Raw genomic sequence first — 22309 nt, 5'->3', positions numbered from 1 at the left:
CCCATCAGCTCATCTCCCTGTCTCCTGGTCCCCTCTTCCACTCCAGCCTCCCTCCTTGCTGTTTCTGCCTGTGTAGGCAGGAGGCAAAACCATAGGAATACATTAACATTTCCTTAATTCTATCTGTGCCTCCAAAACTCTGAGTCACAACTGGGTAGGTTTTCATGCCTGGTGAACTGTCAGCCTCATTCAGAAAAGATGTTTTCTACTTGGTTCCTAGATCATCAACAGAGGGACAGGTGGCAAGGTCCCATGGGAATAGGCAATGACACCCTACCCCGACTGGTCCTCAATGATGCAAGGGCAGGTCCTACAATGAACCCTCATGTTTGCTTCCTCTGGTAACTTCTACCTTCTTAACCTGCTTCATCTTGTCATTCGTGCTCTCATTTCACTTCTGTGAAAACTCAGGTGCAAATACCTGAAATGCCGTTTCTGGGGTTCTCACAGCTTGTCATGGGAGAGGCAAGGCCAATGCTCTGATCTGCCAAGTCCATGTTCACCCTATCCTACTGACCTTGCTGTTAATGGAAAATTTTAGACAATGCCACCTTTGCCTAGAGTTGGAGGGTGGAGGTTCCGCCTGTAGCAGGAAGCACACAGTCTCAGACAAGCTTGCTTGGCTAGCAGGGTTTTAAAAAGATGCACACGTGAATGTCAAACGCCTTAGCAGAGGGGGAGAGTTCTCCACCAGCCACACGGCATCCACTCCCTCTTGCTATATGTCTACTCACAGGTGTTACCCTCACACAGGATTCTGCCACCTCAGGCCAGCTCTGCGTTCACACAGAGAGGGCTATACCATGGTAGCATGAATCCCCTTTATTCAGAAATTCCTCACTCACTAGGAATATGTACTCAAGGTAGCCTGCGAGGCAGCGAGTGGATACAAAGGCGAATGCGGAGCCCTGTCCGTCCACAAGGCAGACAGTTATAGAAAATAGATACAGTGAGTATATGAAATCTGGTGGCGCCAGCACCAAGATATACCAGGGTAGGCGAAGGGCCAGGGGAGAAAGAACGCAACCAAGCAGTGGGTGAGGGCTGGAAGAGAACAGGATAGAACGTCAAAACAAAACTCATCCTCAGATGGATAAATGAGCATGTCTCCTTGTTCCTAGTCACACACAGCTCCCAGCTCAACCCACAGCTCAGTGTTACTCCCTCCTCACAGGGATGCACCTAGACTTCCGAGTCAAGGGCGATGTCTCGGGCTCAAGCTCTTGACACGTATGTCTGTGTTCAAGTGGCTGTCTACCCCTCTCTGGGTTAGCTTCAGGGAACCTGAGAGAGAAATGAGAGACGTGACAGATGCTTTCTGAGTAGAAGAAGAACACAGCCAGCAGAGATGGTGGGGCCAGGCCACACATGAGCATGGGCCTGGCAGAAACACTTTGGGACCACATTTGTCCTCAGAAACCCAAGGTAGCAGGTGTGCTCAGACTCGTGTTTAGTTTGTGACAACACCAGGATTCCAACCCATTAGCTGAGCCCTATAGCAGGAACTCCATTGATGTTTCTAGAAGAATCCCATCACACAGGTGTTGGCAGAAGTAACATGTTGCAAAAAAAACAACATGCTAAACTTTGCACCTGAACTTGGTGATGTACAGTGGTTAGCTCATCCCTGGGATGCAGAGGCCAGAAGATTAGTAGTTTGTAGCCAGCCTCTGCTACAAAGTAAATTTGAGGCCAGCCTAGGCTATTAGAGACCCTATGTCAAAATGAAGATACCAACAAAAAGGTTAATGTCTACAAATCATTTGTCGAATTCTTTTTGCTGTAAAGAAGAGTTGATCATCACTGGTTTTTTTCACAAGCATCAGGGAGATTGTGGAAACTGAGACCACACCTCTTGCTCTTAACCACTGCTCTCCTAATTGTGCTGTCAAAGCTTTACTGAGATGTAATTCATATGCTAAACATTATAATTCAATTACTTTAATGTTTATATAACCATCAAATTTTAAAGTTTGGGAACATTTCATCACCCAAAAAGAAACTCCACATAGATTAGCTACCATGCCCCAATCCGAGGTGTGGGCAACTATGAATCTACTTTATATTTCTATGCAATCCCCTATCCTGGACTTTCATATGAATGGATTCACATAGTATGTGATCTTTTGTGTCCTGATGTCTTTCACTTAGCGTGTTTGCAATCCTTTTCAACATTTCTGTCTTTTTTAAGGGCAGATAATATTGCACAGTATGCATGTTTTCTATTTGTCAGTGGGTGACTTTTAGCATATTCTTGACTGGTAAAAAGAGGTTAAGAGCTCACTGCAGGCATTGTATGTGAGGTCATAAATACCATACATAATTGCATGTATGGTGTTGAAACAAAGTTGACAAAGTCCGTTAAACACCCCTGACCACATTTCCAGTGGCTATTATCCTTTGGGGGTTCCTGCCGGCTGTGTCCTACCTTGATGAAGTTCACTTTTCTGCTGGCTTTCAGTAACTCTATCTCCACAAAGCTCACATGAGAACCCATGCCCACTCTCCTCATCACATCCCATGGTAGAAACCATCAGTTTCCCACTCCTCTTCTCTGCCCCAAGACAGAGACACTCTTGCCCCTTCTTTCGAGTATGTTCTCCTCTGCATCTAGAGGAGCCAATAAACTCTTCCTTTTGTGTGCCCTGTGGCTGCCTACCAAGCCCTGCCTGGTGTCCTTTATGGGAAAATGTCCGCTCTCTTGATTAAACAAGATGGCAATTGGGAACCTTATGAAGCTGGAAGGAAACTCAGACACATGGATGCTAACTGGTTCTTCAGGTGAGGAGGCTAGAGCTGGGACCCAGAGAGGATTTCCCAAGGACACCTGACTGGGTAATGACTGATCCAGTTAGATACTGCTGCTTAGTGAATAACTCCAGAGCTCAGCACCTAAAAGCAACTCCATTTATTTAGCTCACGATCTATAGATTGGGAATTCAGCCTGAGCTCAGCTGGGATCCCTCGTGCAATTTGTGGCCACCTGCAGGTCAGCGAGGTGGGTCTGCTTCTAGGGTTCAACTGGCTGTCAATTAGGCATTAGGGACAATTGGACCATGTGTTTCCCACTATATCATCCAGCAGGCTGGTCTGGAGGGCAGCAGGATTCCGACAATGTGAATAGAAGTAGGTGGGCCTTTGAGGACTAGGTTTGGAACTAACACATCACAGGGTATTCTGTTGGCCTGAACAAGTCACAGAACAGCCCAGCTTCAAAGAGGATGAGTGTATACTTATATACTCAGGCCCCTGATGATATGCATAGCCATATGAATAACTGTGGCCGTGAGCCAGAGCTGGAACCCGTGTCTCCTGACTCCATATACAAGGCACAGAGCCCCTGCTGGGTCCTTCTACCACCCAGCCTTTCTCTACTCTAGTCCTTTATCCTTGACAACTCAGTAAAATCAGAAGTGCCAGAAGAAAAGCACAAAGCTAACACAGCAATGGTCAAGGTCTTCTTGATGCAGTCAAGAGAATTGGTAAAAGTGTAGCTTCCACTGGGCTCTACCAGCATTCCCCCCATGTATCTTTATCATTGACACCCACACCCCCCAAGAGGTTCCCCTCCATCTCCCTCCAGCAAATACTCAGATCCCAGATCTGAGATTTCATGATCAACCCAAAATACCAGACGCTTTCTGCCGCTCGGCAGTCCTGGAGCAGGGACCGCAGCCAGTTTTCCGGCACTGAATGAGCTAGCCCCTGGAGTCACTTTGGAAACACCACCAATGTGTTACGCCAACTTCTTTTCTGGGGGAGAACAAAAGCTATTTTTCTCTCCTTTCTTCCCCTGATGGAAAGAAACAAGACCCCCAGTTTCAATTCAACTTTCTCTTCTCTGGTATATTAAAAAAAAATCTGTCAGAATTCCCACCCTGCTTTTCTAGTTACATTTTTTAATTCAGTTGGCTCCATGTGGGGGAGTCTTCTATTAATAGGTATACCAGGAGGCTTCGAGCTTCTGGCAGAGGATCACCTACCTAGGAGGAAGCTCAGAAGGCTGACGTCGCAACAGTGAGCAGGAATCAAACCGGGCTTAATTAGGAAAACATGACTTCCCTATTAACGTCCCTGTCCGTGTGATGCCGACGCTAGGAGGAAAAAAAATGCAGAGAAGCTTATTTGTTTTGCAATTACGGATGAAATAAAAAATTACTTGGTCTAATTAGACCTCTTTTACTAAAAGAAGCGTGTAAAATAACCTCAGTTTCATTAGCAACTCAAAATGTACTATGCTGTGTGCTACATATGTTTAAGTGAAATGTGGAGGGTCAATTTGCTATGTAAATTTTCACAAATTTGGCTAAACTAAAACGATTAACCTAATGTGTATGCAAATTAACTTAATTGATAACGACTTTTCTCCAGGAACTTTCAAAGACGGGGAAAAAAATACATTCCGAATCTAACAATCCTCCAAAGTGTTCCGTCACCCAATAACGAAATGATATCTTGACAAATTAAAGGGAATATAATGAAATCAGATTAATTAATGCCAAGACCAATTAGCACATACAAAGAAACAAATCTCACTAATAGACAAATCCAGAAACAACTTGAATGAGATTTTTGAAAGCTTTCCCTGTTTATTAGTGTGTGTGTATGTATGTGTGTTTGTGTGTGTGTGTGTGTGTGTGTGTGTATGTGTGTGTGTGTGTAATGCTCCCTTTAGGGTCTAAGAAGTCAGAGTTAGAAAGGATCACAAGGTCTGAAAAACTCTCCCTTAGCTGAACAGAAAACTCAGTCTTAAGAGGTGACTTTACTGATGCCAGGAGGCAGGGGACTGGCCCTGCGCCCACCACCTGTCTTGAGGACACCATCCAACTGATGCCTGGAGCGGAGAAAGCATCTGGCAGGCCTCTTCAGCCTTGGGACTGTCTGATCCTATAGTCTACACTGAACTGTTTACCGTATTAGACCACTGTCTACATTAGAATATACCTATATATTTAAGAGTTGAGGGGATTTTCATCTGGAGCCTCTTTCTTAACTCAAACCCCCTTTTTCCACACCAAAAGCAATCATCAAAGCAAACTTCGAGCCTCGGCTCCTGGGTAGAGCTGTTTCCCTAAGCCTGGTCCAGGATGGGTTCACCCTGCACCCCCTTGCAGCCAGCTATGAACTCTCTGGGTTAATGATTTGGCTGTGCTTGTTTCAGTCCAGCTAGCTGCCCCTCCCCGCTTCATCGAGGTTCCTGAGCTCGGGTTTGGGTTTTTAGTTTTATTTATTTTTTCTTGTTATTCCAAATGGCTGCTGCTGAATGAAGCCTGAATTGCTTCCAGTGGGATCCTCAGACAATGGCAGAGTAGAAGGAGTCCAGACTCTGCATGGAGCTTGAGCACCAGGGAACAGTCAAATCCCAATCACACAGCCAGAAGCACCCCGGGGAAGAGAGCATGCAGCCACGCCCCAGGCTCACTCCACACACTTGGGCTGGGAACTCTCTTCTTTGTGTTCAGCTCCTGCCTGCCTCTAGGTGAGGTATGGTATAGAACAGTATACCCAAACAGCAAAGGGTGGAGGTCAGACACTTTTGGGGATGCAAAAGACCTGTCAGGGGCTGCTAACCCCAGGTCTCTGACCTCAGCCAAGCTGTCTCCCATCTCTGGCTCTCAAGTTTTCTTATCTCTAAAAAAGGGTATGTGGATATTAGCTAATATCCCATGTGGCTCTAATGTGCCACATTCTGCATATGGTGTTGGGCTCTAGAACTGAATTAGGAGGAGGTAAAAGTAGAACAAAAATGCCTGGACAGTCCTTCGTATGTAGTGAATGATTAACAAAATTCTATTTGTCCTGTTAAATGGTCCTTCAATCCCATTGGAACACTATATGAATGGCTATAACGATATGCCAAAGAATGCTTATCGACCAGCCAGGGGTGAGGGCGGCGCTCTGCAGTGTAGGGTCTGCCCATGACTATGGTGTAAAAATCCCACGCCAGCTGTTTTCATCTTAGTGACACGCTGTAAAGGAGCTAACAAATTTCTAAAAATTTCAACAAATTTGTTTTCACAAGCTGGTATGAGCCAGCACCAGGGCCTCACTGGAACAGAATACAATCTTCTTCTATTTAAACAAATATCTAGTTCTTGCATGCATAGGAACCACATGATAACCGAATGTAGTGTTCTTGTGGCCATTCTCTCATATAATAGTCTTGTGGGCCATCATATGTTTCCTCCCTATCCACCCACACCCACCTCCTCACCCCAACTCTCCCAGCAGAGCAGTCTGTGTGAACTTGGAAACAGAAACTCCCATTATCATTAATCTCAGCCAAGCATCATTGAGAAAGTAAATCTGCTGAAAAGAAACATTTATTCATCTTAAAATTTTGATGATGTGTCTATTAATCACTGTTGGGGACCACACACTTTATGTTCCCTTCGGCCAGTCACCTTGTCTTCATTCCTTCTTGTCCTGTGTCTTTGGCTCAGCCTCAGAGCTAATGGTCAGTGATGGCCATTGTTGGTATTGCCTTACCTAGACCCTGAACTTGACATTCCTCCTGCTCCCCAAAAGTTGATTACTTGCCGTCTGAAGATGGAGAAGGAAAAGAAAAAAGAAAGCACCTTTCCCAGCAAGGCCCATAAAAGGCTCATGAAGTCATAACGGCAATTACTGGCAGGTCTATATGGAATACCCTCTGTGAATCATCTGTCTTCTGCTGGCGATAAAGGCACAAAGCAAATTAACCATGAGGGAGGCCCAATCACACACCTTGTAATTAGACAGAGCTGAAAGATACTTCCTTCCCTGCTTCTCTAGGAGGATGTGTCTGGGCTACTGGTGGACTTGCTTGCAGGTCTGGGATTCTCCTCTTGTTTCATTCATATGAGTTGGGCTGAGGAGCTGGGACACCTTGGCAAGGAGCAAGGGCAGAAGTTGAAACACAGACTCTCCTTTCAAGACCAGATAGTATTTGCAAACATGCATCTTAAAATCTTTTCCCATGGGGCAGGGAAGATGGCTTCATGAAGAAAATGCTTTTTTTATGCAAACAAGCATGAAAGCCTGAGTTTGGGTCCTCAGTACCCACATAAAAGTTGGGTACAGGGATATATAACTGTAACCCCCACACTGGAGAGTGGAGACAAATTCTGGGGACTTGCTTGTCAGGCAGTCTAGTTGAAATTGGGATCTCTGGCTTGAGTAAAAGACTCTGTTTCAACATAATGAAGTAGAGAAGTGATAGAGGAAGACATGTAATATTGACTCTTTACCTCTTCATGCACAAGCCTGCACATACACACACACACACACACCAAAAGATAATCTTTTTCTTCTTTCTTGACTATGACTTTGAGTCAAGGAAAAGTCTGCTTATCTTGGATTCCAGACCCTATTTAACTCTTCCTTCCAGCTTCTAGAACCATGCACTTACCCAAGCCAGTGCCCAACAAATGTTATTTGGAAAAATGAAGTACAGAGTATATTAGCAGTAATAATATAAGTTAGATTGGTGATGAAGTTGAAAGTGATAAGAGCTGAGCCAGGGATCACAATCAAGGAAGGTCAATGGAATTACAGGCCTGATCCTATTCAGGGAGGAGGTGGTTCCTATCACTTTTCCACAGGCGACAAAAAGGGGCCAGATAGACAAATCTCTGTGTTGAAGATATTACCTAAGACTTACAGCTCCCAGAGGGCAGAGTTGGGCAAGCAAATTAGCACTGGCTCAAAAAGTACTACACTGGAAATAAATCGCTAAGAGCAAGATCAACTGTCAGTTAAAAATAAAAGTCGAGATGGTGCTGATGTTTGGTTTTTCTGAGCCTGGAGCACTGGAAGCTAGAACATTCTTTCCCAGGACCATGCTGGGGAGGGAGACAAAAGCAAGGGACTAGAGAAAGATGGAGAGTGTGCATGACAGAGTTTGGCATTTGACTCGAGATCCTTTGGGGACAAGGAGAATGAACCAAGAGTCACATTCAACACAGGACCCCATCGGAGGGTTGCCACTACAGCATAGGGGCCAGTGGTAGGTTTTGTCCTACATGGAAGCCATCCTTTAGGAAGAATTTGTTAATCTTCCCCCAAGTTTCCCATAGAAAGGAGACCCTTTCAATCATGTAACAAATATGTACTTTGAGTATCTACATGTGGCAGGCATAGTTTGGATGCTAGACATATACACATGCATACACTAGTAAACAAAATAGTCACAGCCCCTATGGCACTTGCAGTTGAGGCAAAAAAAAGAGTGACATATACAAATAATCAATGACAACTATATAGACAAGTGACTGTTGTGACAGTCTAGGAGGAGGCCCTACCCCAGTCCAATAGGTCAAAGAAAGTCACTGGGGAGGCTCCCTTTACAATGACAACAATGAAATGAGTGGTAGCTTCCCAGTCAGAAGAGACTGAAGAGAACTCAGATTAGCAAGCCAGTCCAGAAGGACCTATCACAGCCATCACATGGGGAGGACCTATCACAGCCATCACATGGGGAGGACCTATCACAGCCATCACATGGGGAGGACCTATCACAGCCATCACATGGGGAGGACCTATCACAGCCATCACATGGGGAGGACCTATCACAGCCATCACATGGGGAGGACCTATCACAGCCATCACATGGGGAGGACCTATCACAGCCATCACATGGGGAGGACCTATCACAGCCATCACATGGGGAGGACCTATCACAGCCATCACATGGGGAGGACCTATCACAGCCATCACATGGGGAGGACCTATCACAGCCATCACATGGCGGGGAAGGGAGACCTGTAGCTACTGAAATTTGCAGTGATCACATCACTCATGCACCATGTTGAGGCTTTGCACTTCTTTTTGGGCTGAGATTGTATTAGGTGTCTGCATATTGTTATTAATACTTCAGACTTCAGGGGGGCTTGCCCAAGGGGCTAAGTAGAAGATGATGCCTCCTATTTTGTGTTCCTCAAACAGTATATCCTGACACAGGACTCTGTCTCCTAAGAGTAGACCCTTGTTTGTACTTCATCTACTGGTGAAGCCCACAAAACTGTGAGTACCCAAATTCACACAGCAGTGCCTCTTGGCACCTGATGAGTCTGTTACACTAGCCAGTCTCTGAGGTGATACCCTTGCACCAACAGATTTTTGTAAGTCCTTGGAAGAAGTGAGTAATCTATGATAGTACAATAGGCAATGAACCCAAAGCCAGGACAGCCTTCTATCAGCTCAATATTACAGGTGGGCTGTCAAAGATTCTCTGTTTCCCAATAGTTCCCTTGGTCCTACACAGCTCTGTAGAGAGCTCACTGAGTTGATGTGAGCATGACACAGCTGGATTAGACTGGCTTGGGGGTCATAGCTAGGGCCGCCTTGGGCAGATTGCTCCTGTGGGTCCCACTGGCTCTGAGCACTATGCTGTCATTTATTTCAGAGTACTGCCCAGAGAGATAGAGCCCCAGGGGAGGAGGCATTGTTTGCACAAAATATCTGTTGTTGCCTGAGGCCTGTAGCTCACCTGGACTCAGTCCCCAGCTGGTCAGGGGTTGGATTCCCTGTGCTGGGAGGGAATGAGGACACTGTCAAATCCCATCCATCAGGATGTCAGAGTGGGTACTGCAGGCACAAGTGGCCCAGGGCTCTGCCTCCAGCCCAGGTGCTCAGGGACAGAAAGTAACTTCTTCCTGGTGCTATGGCCATCCCCCAATCCAGTGCCAGTCTCCATTTCAACCATACCATACCATAAGTAATACATTTCCAAGATCGAAAGTTCCAGCCCACGGGGATAGACTAAGCAGGGCAAAGCTGCCTTGCTGGGCTGGCTCCAGTCCCTAATAGTAACAGTTCCATCTATTGACTGGACCAAGAGTGGGATCCTGCAGCAAGTACACAGGACTAAGAAACATCCAAAGACCCAGCCTAGTGACATTATTGAAAACGATGTGACATTTGACAACTGTAACATCTTGAGCCTTAGCTGTCCCATCTCTAAACAGATGGATTATTGGGAAGAATAAATGAAATAAACATGGAAACAATTTCATATGGTGTTCGAAAAACAAATCTTCAACAAATGTTGAAGATACTGTACTATAGGAGTTCCACTCACCGGTTCTCACCGGCATCCAAAGGAGGTCAATGGAACCATCCTGGGTTATGGTGGAGATGGAAGCACTATATATGAGGAGCCGGAAAGCCACACCGGAGACAGGTCTGGTAATGCAGACCTGTGTTCTCATCTAGCTACACCAATGGCGGAGGAAGGAGGGTTTCAGGTTCAAGTCCTGCAGCGGCTAAAGGTTGAGTTCAAGGCCATCTTAGAAGCTTAGTGAGCCCCTGTACCAAGATTTAAAGTAGGGAGGGGGATTGGGAGTGTAGTTCAGTGGTAGAGTGCTTGTCTGGCCTTAAAATGGAAGGAGGAGAGGGGAGAGAAGAAGAGGGAGGGGGGAAATGGAAGGAGTGAGTGAGCCCCCTCAGTATGACTGCATCCCATTCACCTCACTGCCCTCTAGGGCTGGGAATCCAGGCCTACCATCTGCTTGCCATGGCAGTTCTTTTCAGGTCAACAGTCCCTGAGTGAGGGAGAAGGTCAATGAGACTGAGGCTTCCCAACCAACAGCTAGGCCAAGCCTGTCACTCTGACAGGCTTTCAGTGTACCCAGGACACTCATCATGCCCACATCTGATCCAAAGGAGAGCGGAAGGAAGCCTGCAGAATCAGATACCAGAATCCGGAGCCAGAGTCTCTGCCGCCTACCAAGAGTCAGTCACATTCCCTTCAACAAATGTGACATGCTCCCAGTGGTCCCTCTCTCCATCTGTAAATTGGGATAACCTAGTAAGCACTTATTAGAGTTGCTCTGAGGATGAGTTTAGATGTTGACAGTGAGAGTGCACTTGAAAGGACATGCAACTAAAAGAAATTGTTAAGCATTTGCTTGAAGAAATAAAGTTATGAGTTTCACTTTGTGTATATATGTCCATGTGTGTGTGTGTGTGGGTCCTTCATGAGTGGGTGCACATGTATGCTTTTTGTGACTGTAAGTATGGGGGTATGTGCATGAGTGCTCATGTGTACATGTTCATAGGTGTGTGCATGTATGTACATGTGTGTATGTGCCATGTGTATATATCTGTGTGTGTGTGTTTCTATGTGCATGTGTATGTAAGTTCACATGTGTGCATGCTTCCAGGAACAGAAGTTTGAGCCTCATTCTTGCTAAGCAAGCATTCTATGACAGAGCTATATCCTTTACAGTTTCCTATTATTTAGTTACTTATTAATTTTTACAATTTATTTTGAGACAGGGTCTTGTAATTTCACCCAGGCTGGTCTTGAACTTGCTGTGTATCTCAAGCAGGCCTTGAACTTGCCATTTTCCTGCCTCAGCCTCCTGGATAACTAGCATGACAGGCCTGCACCACAAGACCTGGCTCCACAGCACCATTCAATAGGAGAATGTTGGATCCATCGTGTCTAAGGCATGTACGCATACTCAAAGAGGAGACCAGAGAAGAAATGCAACAGCTTGTGGGGCCACAGAGCCAGGGTGCAGGAAGAGGCAGCATTTCTTTCAGGGATGCCTACGTGGAGCTCTGGAGAAGAAAAGGAGAAGGAGGTGGGCACATAAGAAACCAGGGAAAGTGTTCCAGGAGAAAGACAGGCAGAGCAAAAGTAGCGACAGAAAGACCAGGAACAGACGAGGCCAGAGGGCTAGAGCCCAGTGCACACGGGAGGGCACAGGACAGAGGCTGTGACACTGGCACAGTGATTCAAGCAACTGAGTAGCCACAGCCTGAAGTGAGTGTGGTAGAGTCTGGCTCCAGAGTTCAGGCTGACCGAGGGCCTGATGGGATACAAACCAATAAGAAGCCTACAGAGACCTGAGCGTCTCATGGGATAAGAAGATGAAGGATTCGGGGGAGCTGAGGAGAGTGAGCACACTGATAAGGACTGACAACCACATTTCCAGTCAAATGTACCAAGGCTCTTTCCCAGGCTTCTATGAAAAGCACACACACACACACACACACACACACACACACACACACACACACACACGTGCGGTTTCTTCCCTGAAGCTCTGGGCACACCAGACATCAACAGCATCTTGAACAGTCAGAGAGCAGGTGCTAGTTTTATGCTAATGTCCCAGTTAGTGCCCTAGTGGCCTCCCTGATCCTGGACCGCTATGCTTGGGTCTCCCATCATCCCTCACTTATGCCCTTGAAGCAGCCTTCCTGGAATCCTTTCTCTGTCTCTCATGTGCAACCTGGAATACATGCCACCCTGCAAGTCTTTGCATACCTGCCACAGGGTGTGCTACTTCCTGTCCCTTCTCGCTGACTGGGGTGAGGAGTTGTGCAGACTGAGGGCCTTGGTGAGAAGAATGAAGGCTTTGGAGGCAGACCACCACCGAGTTGACTCCCAGCTGTGCTCCTCACAAGCTCTGGGACCTGAAGAAACCCCTCTGTCCTCCTGAGCCTCAGCCTTGTAGTCTGTGAAATGGGGCCTAGCGGCACCTCTCATGCAGAGCAGGGAGCAACTGAGGTGGGCAAATGCCTACCCCCATGGTACTCTGTGCAAACCGAGCCTCCATCCTAGGCCCCCTTCTCAGACTGTGTAGAGAAAGCCCACTTGTTCTCATTAACTCTTTGCCCAGAGAGCCAACCCAGATAAAGACAGGTGGCCCCAGGCCTTGGCCTCCAAAGGCACAAGCAAATGGAGAGGCCGCTTTGCTGCCTCTGAAGACCATAGCTTCATCTTCAGCTCCTGAGAAACCCTTTGATATGGATGCCAGGCCTGGCCTGCAGCCTTATTGCTTATGAAGAAGATGCTGAAAGATTTATGGCAGAGAGGCACGGGGGACTTAGCAAGGGGAAGGCCAGCAGAACAGCAAGAAAGCACGTGTGCCTGGGGACGGAACGGCCTAAAGAAGAGGTGATTACAGATGTGCCATGTTAACAGAGACATGAGCAGGGCTCTAATCACACCTGCCAGTTGGCGGTCCTCTCGGGACACCTGGGGAGGGGACAAGAAAAAGCAGTGGCCGGCACCTCCCAGGCACAAGGCTCTTAATGCTAATAACCCATTTGACTTCCGTGGCATGCTTTTTTATGGCAGCAGATGAAGAAACTGAGATCAGAGAAGTCAAATAACTGGCCTCAGTGCCACACAGGACTACAGACTTTAAAAAAATAAAAGGCTGGCATCTGCAATGGGGACTCGGAAAGATGAGTGAGCTCTCTGGAGAAGAAGCTGGCCTGGACAGAGCACCGTCCTTCTGGCCGGTCCAGAGTGGAGCACAGGGTCTAAGAGAGCATGGAGAGATAGTTGGAGTTCTCCATTCTGCCCTCCCTTAATATAACTAGAGTTGTTTGAATCACAGCCTGGGTTCTGGAAGCCCCAAGAAATCAGGCTTGGCTACCTATACCCAGGAGGCCAATTAAAGATACAAGAAGTAGTGAAATGCAAAAAATAAAAATAAATAAAAAGATTTATTTGGTGTGGTCACACTGGGAAGAGGAACAAAGAGATTCAGACCACAGACAGACAGACACACACACACACACACACACACACACACACAGACAGACACACACACATCACCACCACCATCGCCAAGGTTCTAATATGAGGTACAGGTTTAAACAAAAGGCAAGGAATACACATAGATCAGCAGTTCTGGTCAAAGAGTGGTCCTGCCTGTCACTAACCCATCACTACCTCAGCTCCATTCTGTCCTGTAAGGTGTCAGATCTATGACATCTCTTCCCAGGGTCCCAGCCTCTGACTTCTTCCATATGGTGAAATTCCAGTGTGGGATCTAGTCTCAATGGTCTAACAGGGCACACTTGTTCCTTTTGAGCATCTCCGTTCCTGTCAACAAGGTCATACCTACTCTGCATGCCCACTGGCCCCACCTGCCCTCTGTGTAGCCTCGGCTTCCTAGTGTCCTGGCTTCCAAGAGGGCTCTCCCTGGTGCCCAGTCTCCAAGTCCTTCTGCCCCTGCCTGATCCTTCTTCGTTTACACGATGTAACTAACCCCAACTCCACGCTGAAGCTGTCGTAGGTTCCAGGGAGGTGACACACTCCAGAAAAACTTTGTGACAACTGGAACTATCTGTTTCATCCAGGCACTTGGACTGAGCACGGCGGACTCTGACCTTGGTCACACTCCAGTCGGTGGGGAAGGCGGACGAGCCCAGGGTTCACCTGAGCACTGTTAAGTCCCACCGTACAGGGAGGTGGTCAGGGAGGTTTCCTGGAGGAACAGACAGCAAAGCGGAGACATTAGGGAACTCAGGAAAGGGCAGGGGTGTGGGAGGCAGAGGCGCCAACACTTGCAAAAGCTCGTGGCCACAGAGTTTGCTGTCTGGAGGAGCCCTCTGCGGCTCAGCACCAGTGATATACAGAGACACTGGGATAGGGTCCAGGGGTGGCTGAAGATGCTCCAACAGGTGAAGCAGGACAGTTCTCCAGAGGCTTTAGGCAAAGGCCTTCGCTAGGGCATGCACCACAGACTCCTTGGGCAGCCTGCAGAAGCCTTTGGACTCCTGCCCAGAATACTGCCTCTCAAGGTATAAAATAAAACACATAGGATTACATAGGAAATAAATTTTATTGAAGTGCAGTTATGAAAATATTTTTTAAAAACTAATTTGAGATATAGTAATATATGAGCTTTTTATTAACACATTAAATAATAAGTACTGGTGGCAGGTCTAATTACATAATTTTGAAGTAGTGCAGAGAGAAAACAATATTTCAAGATAACCTTAATAACTGTGACACTGTGTAAAAATACCCGTGATTTCTATTGGTGACAAAGTCACAGTTGCTCACGAAATTGCTGTGGGTTAGATGTTGTGGAGAGAGACTGTACTCATAACTAAAACACCGAGCTTCACTCAGAGATTAGTCAAAAGGAAACCTCTTCCTCATCTCTATTTATAAACCTCTGCTTAAAAGACTTCTTCAGGAGCATGTACTTGACCCTATACTCTTACTGAGTCCCTAGCAAGACTATAACAGCACCTGAGACCTTGTCCTTTGCAACTTGCCCATTAGGCTACCCCTCCCCAACTATGCTGACGTACTGGTTACTCCCTGAATGCAAAGAGCTTTCAATGGCCTCGGGGGTCTTTGTGCATGTTCAGTCCCATCCAGAAAAACACATACGGATCCCTCTCTAACTTCTTTTAGGGCCTGGATTAAATCTCAAATGTCAGGTGGCACTCAGAGAAGTTTCTTCATCCACCCACTCCCCCCTATTATTTATATTCCCACCTCCTGGGCTACTTCTCTCAATCCTGAATACGAGATCTGACTTAGACTGAATGATTTTGCCCCCCTCCCCATCCCCACCCAATAATATGAGAACTTCATATTAGGACAAGTGTTGATTGTCTTATTATTATTTTTTCCTCTGCTGAGTCAGCCATTACTGTGACATATGACAGTACATACCAAGAAGCAACTGGTCCTCAACCTACCCCCTCCCTGCTCATCTAAAGCCCAGAAGTCCCCCTAGGGAATTCTACCAGACTGTGAAGCCTTCTCCACCTCCTGTTCCTGAAAGGCTGCCGTGTTCAGGGACACAGGGCTGCCTGGGTGGAGAATTAGCTTTGCACAACAACCTCACCCACTGCCTGGGCCTAGAGCTGGTGTTCCCTAAATGAAGGTCAGGAAGGCCCACAGCAGTAGCCCCTGGAGGCTGTAATAATGGAGGCAGCAGACTGAGTGAGCTTGGGAAACTCATCTCCAATATCTAGAACTGAGATGCCCTTGGGTGAAGGATCCTGAGATGATGGGTCACCTTGGCTATCAGTGCGGCCTCAAAGATCATCTCAGTACCTCACAGGAGAGGTAAGGAAGGGTTAATGTGGACACACAGAAGAGAAGGCTGAAGACTGAAGTGATGTGGCCACAAGCCAAGGTATGCTGGGAGTCTCTGGAAGTAGGATGAGAGCAGGGAGTGGCACACTTTCCCTGAGAGCCCAGAAGAAGCAAGGGACCCTAGTAGAGTTTGGACTTGGGGCCTGTAGACCTAAGAGGGAATCCATTTCTGGTTTTGTTTCATTGTTTCTGTTGTTCCAAGGCACCCAGTTTGCCAGAAAAGCTTTGGCAGGCACAGGAAATTCTCAGACATCTTGGGCTTTCCCTGGGGAAATAGCCCTATGACTAGAGCTTTCATTCCCCTCTGCCACGGAAACTAGAGGTTCAAGGTTTTATATGAAGCCTCCTGATTTCTCAGCTCAGAAGTCTGAGTTCTTGGTTTCCAGCAAAGAAAGCAATTGTAACTGGTAAGAAATTCATTGTTGGAAGAATGTGATGAGCTCACTAAAGAGAAAGCTAAAATCAAAACAGTTGGGGAAAGTCAGAACTGGAGGAATGCAGGGTCTGCCATCTGCAGACCCCAGGGACAGCAACAGCTACTTGGGGTCACATGACAGCCACTGAATGCTAACACCAAGGTTGCATGGAGACGTGGCTGGGAGGGCCTCAGACTCAGCATGCAGGCTCAAAGCTGTGCTGCACTCTTCACCAATGTGAAGAGTATGCATAGGGATGCTCTGTGGAGGCACGAAGCTATGTGCCTCTGCACCCAAAGTGGAACCTACGGAGGGAGATGCATTTTACATCACACTCCAATATGCAAAACTGTAAGACACTAACAGTTTGCAGTGTAAGCTGGTGGCCCCCTCTTCTCTCACCTCCTATCCCCTGCCCTCCTTTCCCTTCCTCCTCTTCTCTCCCTCCCCACCTCCATTTTCTCCTCTTCTCTTTCTGCTCTCCCACGCCCTCCCCTCTCCTCCTATCTATCTACCTTCTTCTCTGCTTCTCGTCTCTTCCTATGTCTCATAGTCTCCTCTGTCGTATCCCCTCCCATTCTATCCTGCCTTACCTATTCCATTCCACTTTTCCCCCAAGTGGTATTTATTTATGCAAGTAAGAAAAAATAACTGCCCATGTATTGAGACTTGAAAAAATACGCTAATTAAGTACTTGAAAAATAGATATTTCCCCAAATCAAATTTTAAGCATGGGCAACTTAGGGTCTCTTCTAACCTACTTTCAAGACCCACTACAGGTTGTAAACCACAGTTTCCAAAGTACTGCATTACAGTATCTGATTCTACAAACAAACAAAGCAAGAATGTGCAGCCAGCTGCACTGGGGACAAACAAAAGATGTCTTTGAACTGCACACAGTCCGGCTTGTTTCCTCTTCAACAGAACTTGATGCACGGTTGCAAATATGTTGGTGCATTTACCCAGAGTGTAAGGCCAAGAATAGACGTTTTGGTTTAGATTTTGTTTGTATTTTGTATGTGTATGTGTGTGTGTGTGAGTGTATGTCTGTACATCACATGCGGGTAGGATCCCAAGAGGTCAGAAGAGGATCCCTTGGAAACAGCATTAGAAACAGTTGTGAGGCACCATGTGGGTGTTGGGGACCAAATCACGGTCCTCTACAAGAGCAGTGAGTGCTCCTAACTATTGAGGCAATTCTATCTCCAGCTTCTTTATTATTATGTTTTTGAGGATTCCATACATGAGTATTGATTTAGCTTTTTTTATGGGAGCATTAACTCGGCATATTTCCCAGTGACTGGTGCACAGTAGGTAGTCAGGAAGCATGCAGGTGCATCTCAAAAAATTGATAATTGCTTCTGCTGCCTTGCTCTGCTGCAGATCCAACTGAGATGGGTGTGGCTGCGGGCAGTAAGGGATCTGCATCTACAAGTGCCAGGGACCTGCTTCTTCTACACTATTGTGTCTGCTTGCTTTTCCCACCCAGATCCATCAGCTGCCCTCCCAATAGCATCTGGAGGGAAGGTCTTATTTTCACAGCAACCTGCAGATCCCTCCCTACATACCGCTCCTCTCTGTCCCTCTCCCTCCTTCTCTTCATCCCTCCCTCTTCCACCTTCCATTTAGTAGGGTTGAGGGCAGCATTGTAGCAGTGCCCCCAGGTAAGGGTCTATGGCTACGGAGTGCAGGGAGGAAGGCATGGAAAGGGAAGAGAAGAGAAAGATTCTTTACAACCAGGCCTCTTACATCTTAGTTAATTGAATTCATCAGCTAAAATCATCTGTAGAATTAAAAAAAATAGAAAGAAAAAGAACTGATCACATGCAGGAGAAATAACTCAAATGTGAGAATGCTTCAGACTGGGAGATTGCACTATTTATTCACCCGAGTGTCCTGCTGTGTGTCTCAAATGCAGTGATTTAATGAGGTGCTGCGAAGGTATCTGTTATTAAGAAATTCTGCCTCTGCTTCTTCTCCTCTGCGTGATTAGGATGGAGCCCAGCGGAAGCTCCTAACCAGTGCGCTATTAAAGATTTGGGAGGCTGCTGATCTCCCTGTTGCCCCCCTCTCACAAGCGCCTTTTGAAATGGTTCCAAAATTAAATATTGTACAAGCCGATCAGCCTTGTTTAACGCAGATGCTGAGTGAGATTTAAAAAGAAATTAGAGAAGCATTTGTGTTAACAGATGTTCTTCCTTCTCTCTCGGAGCTGAGATGATTGGGGCTGGGTCCCTCCCGAGCCACAAAGCCAAGAGAGGATGAGCCCTACACTGGTGGGGAAAGGGGAAAGCAGGATGGAACATCTTGGAAGGGACAGCTGGGTCCTCCAGACCCTCTGTAGCGAGGCCTGGGGAATGCTGTAGGATGCTCAGAGTGAGTTGCCAACCAGGTGGGCTTCTCCTCAATATTCTAGATCTTTCTGGAACCTCCCCGGTGGCCAGGACTGACTGCCAGCAAGTGTTCACTGGAAATCAGCAGTCTCATAAACACCACTATCCAAGCTGTGGGGAAGCCAGCAAAGAAGTTTCTCTATCCCCAAGCTCACACAATGGTTGACCTTGGAAGTCATCAAGTCCTCCTGAGATCTCTAACCTAGTCCCTCTGTCCACACAAGGCCAGATCTAATCCACACACACCCCCTCCCATAAATGAGACACCTCCTTCCCTACATCAGTACCTTTTCCTTCTTTCACCTGTAGTCCTGGGGTCCATGTGTACTAACTCTGGATGAGTTGGGGCTGGTGATGCCTCCAATTATCTCTGAATAGACCTTCTGTTCTGTTGAGCCAAAGAAAATGGAAGTTATCCCTCCTATGAACAAAACAGAATGCCTAGTGAGTCAAGACTTCTGAAAGCATGACATGCCTCCCATATTTCCCAGGAGGCACAGATTTCCATAGTGGTAACCCTCATAAATGACAGATCTAAAGCCAAATTGATCATCCCACCTGAGAAACTTGGAAGGCTAAGAAACAACACAATGGCAGTACTGTCCTGTCTGTCATCATTGTAGAGATGACAGACAGAAAAAAGTGACTTCCCCATGATCACCAGAGTATTGGAACAGAGCTAGATAAGAACCTGCCTCTCATAGGACTGACCAGTCAAGGGTTTCTCCCATCAGCAAGCTGATCTCTGTGACAACAAATGTTTATCAAGGGCCTGTTGCATGCTTGGTTCTGAGTGAGATATTGAGGAGAGTTACATCTTCATCCACCAGCAGAAAGAGGGAGAGATAGACATGCTTAGCCACATATGGGCTTTTAAAATCTCATAGCCCATCCCCAATGACACACTTTCTCCAACAAAGCCACACCTACTCCAACAATGCCATACCTCCTAATCCTTCTAATCATTTCAAATAATGCCATCCCTTGATGACTAAACATTCAAATACATGTGTCTTTGGGGGCTATTCTTATTCAAGTCCCCATATTGGTTTTCCCATCTTATTTTCTGAAACAGGGTCTCTCACTGAATCTAGAGCTCACCAATTCAGCTACACTGACTTGTCTCCCCAGCTCTGGAATTGCAGGCATATGCCTCTGTATCTGATTTATTATGTGAATACTGGGAGTCCAAACTCGGGTCCTCTTGCTTGCATGGCAAGCGCCTTACTAATTGAGTCATCTTCCCACGCCCAGATACATTATATAGGACATTAAACACGGACATTTTTTTCCAGAAGCAGTATAGAGTCTCAGGCATTGTACACAAAAAATACATAAGTCTAGCTCAAGGCAAGGACTGAAGTAACAAGCAATGCCTTAACTGTAGCTCAGAAACCAAAGAGAAATGAGGCAGGTTGGCTGCTGGCTGCCCTTCCATCTAGACTCGTCTTGAACACATCCAACTGGCACCTACTGGCATGATTCTCCAAAGCCCTTCCTTCCAACCCTTAAGTCATTAGTTGTTGAGTCCTGCCCACCTGCTCACACACCCATCCCCAAGAATAGATGTCAGACTGGGAACATCCTTTCTACCATCACCATTTTATCCCTGCATCCCAGCCCCATGTGTTTGATACAAAGCAAGAAGAAACCCAAGTAGCACTGTGTGTTATCAGCTTCCTAATGGATACTCTTCAAAACGCCTGGACCTCCCTGCTTACCAGTGAGGGAAGCAGCCACAGGTAGAGTGAGTCTTTTCTCCATAGTGTCTATGGAAAGCAACAACAGGAATGATGTGCTGAATGGAGCTGGGTCTTCCCTGGATAAGAGGTGCAGGCTTGAAGTATGAGGATGCCATCGCCAGCAAGCTGCAGGGCCTGTGTTCCTCCTTCTCCAGATCTCATCGTCTGTACAGTATGAGTCATATGTGTGACCATCCCTCAGAAACTTCAACAGCAGAGTTCAGCCAGCAACCCCATGACCCTCCTATAGCATCCACTTCTTCACCTCTAAAACGCCCAGCTGATGCTCAGAATTACCTAGGGAGCTAGAAATAAAGGCCTGGGTGGTGGAGTGCTACCTGCTGAGATGCTGACTCATTGACTTTGAGAATCCATCCCCCACTTCCCCACTCCCCTTCCCTGACTTTTCCTCAGCACTAGCTTGTTAATCTCAACCATGATAATGGCCAAACAGCATGGATAATGTCCAAGTTAGCAGGCCTTACGGGTCTCCCTGGAGGCAGATGAGATCCTTCTACCAAGCCTTCTCAAATCCCAGTCGTGTTGCCCAAGGCAAAGAGGTATTCACAAGAAGACTCTCAAACTCCTATATATGCTTTCTTCCAAACTATACTGCCTCTTTCCTTGGTTTCTCTCTTCTTCAATACAGCAGGTCCCCTCATGCATGTCGTGTGACCCTTGATGCCTTCTGCCTCGTCTTCTCACTCGATGCTGATACATTTGTATTCCTCCCTAAACTGAATCAGTTAAGGATGAGGGGCTGTACCTTATTCATCCCTTTATCCTCTTTCCCCTGGAGCCTTGCATGCTTCTTTGACCATCACAGAGGTTCTGAAACAATAGTAACATGAGTTCAATAGACAGAGAACCATACAATGTCTGTACTTCAGAGAAGCATAATAGCCTTAGAAGGACAGGATCCAGTGTGGGACCTGCACATGCTGAGAAGACCCGTGCTATCTCTAGGCCTGGGGCTTTTCATCTGGAAAGAGCAGGTGGCTGGAGACAGCCATCTCTATGCAGATCCTCAGAGCTCACATTCTGTTTCTGCTCTTCCAAGCCCTTAACTGCCAGAAGGCATTCAAAACTGCAGCATGGTTCCACAGGACTGGAAGCATTGGCTGGGAGCCAAATTAGTGTTTCTTGCTTTTTCAACCTAGGGTAGAACTAGAAAAGTACTGGGACACAAAACATGAGGTTTCCATTCCCCCCTTTTTAAAAACACACATATACATAGATCATCAGTACATGTGTACATATCATATCTGTTTGTCTATGAACCCTCTACAATCATACTGTGCAAAATACACCACACCACCAGAGTTATACCAACAATGTCTCAGAAATGGACCAGAATATACTAGAACTAAAGACCCTACTGTGATAGCTAGTTTCAGTTGTCAGGTGATCTGCATCTGAAACCAACCAGAAAAATCTCGTGAGGATTTTCTTGGTCATATCATTTGAGACAGGAAGACCCACACTAAATCTGAGCATCACTTCCTGCCAGAAGTCCAGGAAAAAAAAGGCATGCTTGCTCCTACTGTCACTGGCAAGTTCATCAAATCCTTTACTGATACTAGAACCCACTTCCTTGGGATTCCAATCTATATTGAAAACCACTGGCTCTCCTGGAATCCTCCAGGTCTCTCTCAGGCCTCTAGAATCAGACTGAGAATTCTGAGACACCCAGCCTCATGGACTGAACCACTATTGGATTTTTTGGCCTCTCAGTATGAGATAGCCATAATTTTGAGTCACCAGCATGGCATCTGAAAGCCAATCTAAAAACCCACTTTTAATGTATATGTTCATTTTAGTAGCTCTGTTCCTTTACAGAGCTATGACCAATACACATATGCTATGTAGAGACTATTTAAAAGTCCTGAGATCTGTGTCATTCTCAAC

At 46.5% G+C, this 22309-nt stretch overlaps 1 long non-coding RNA gene across 1 annotated transcript; it reads right to left on the bottom strand.

The window, feature by feature from the left end:
* Positions 1 to 27: 27 nt before the first annotated feature.
* LOC121133467 lies at positions 28 to 21240 on the bottom strand. The gene is made up of 7 exons (XR_005870314.1): positions 21168 to 21240; positions 20381 to 20566; positions 18947 to 19047; positions 13998 to 14216; positions 6727 to 6867; positions 3984 to 4094; positions 28 to 1284 (listed from the first exon to the last, which is right to left on the bottom strand). It is a non-coding gene; the product is annotated as an uncharacterized LOC121133467 (long non-coding RNA).
* Positions 21241 to 22309: the final 1069 nt, after the last annotated feature.

This window comes from Mesocricetus auratus, unplaced genomic scaffold (assembly GCF_017639785.1).
Source record: "Mesocricetus auratus isolate SY011 unplaced genomic scaffold, BCM_Maur_2.0 Super-Scaffold_100022, whole genome shotgun sequence".
Classification (NCBI taxonomy): domain Eukaryota; kingdom Metazoa; phylum Chordata; class Mammalia; order Rodentia; family Cricetidae; genus Mesocricetus; species Mesocricetus auratus.
The sequence above is the reverse complement of the archived record's forward strand: the minus strand, read 5'-3'. Positions and strand labels throughout refer to the sequence as shown.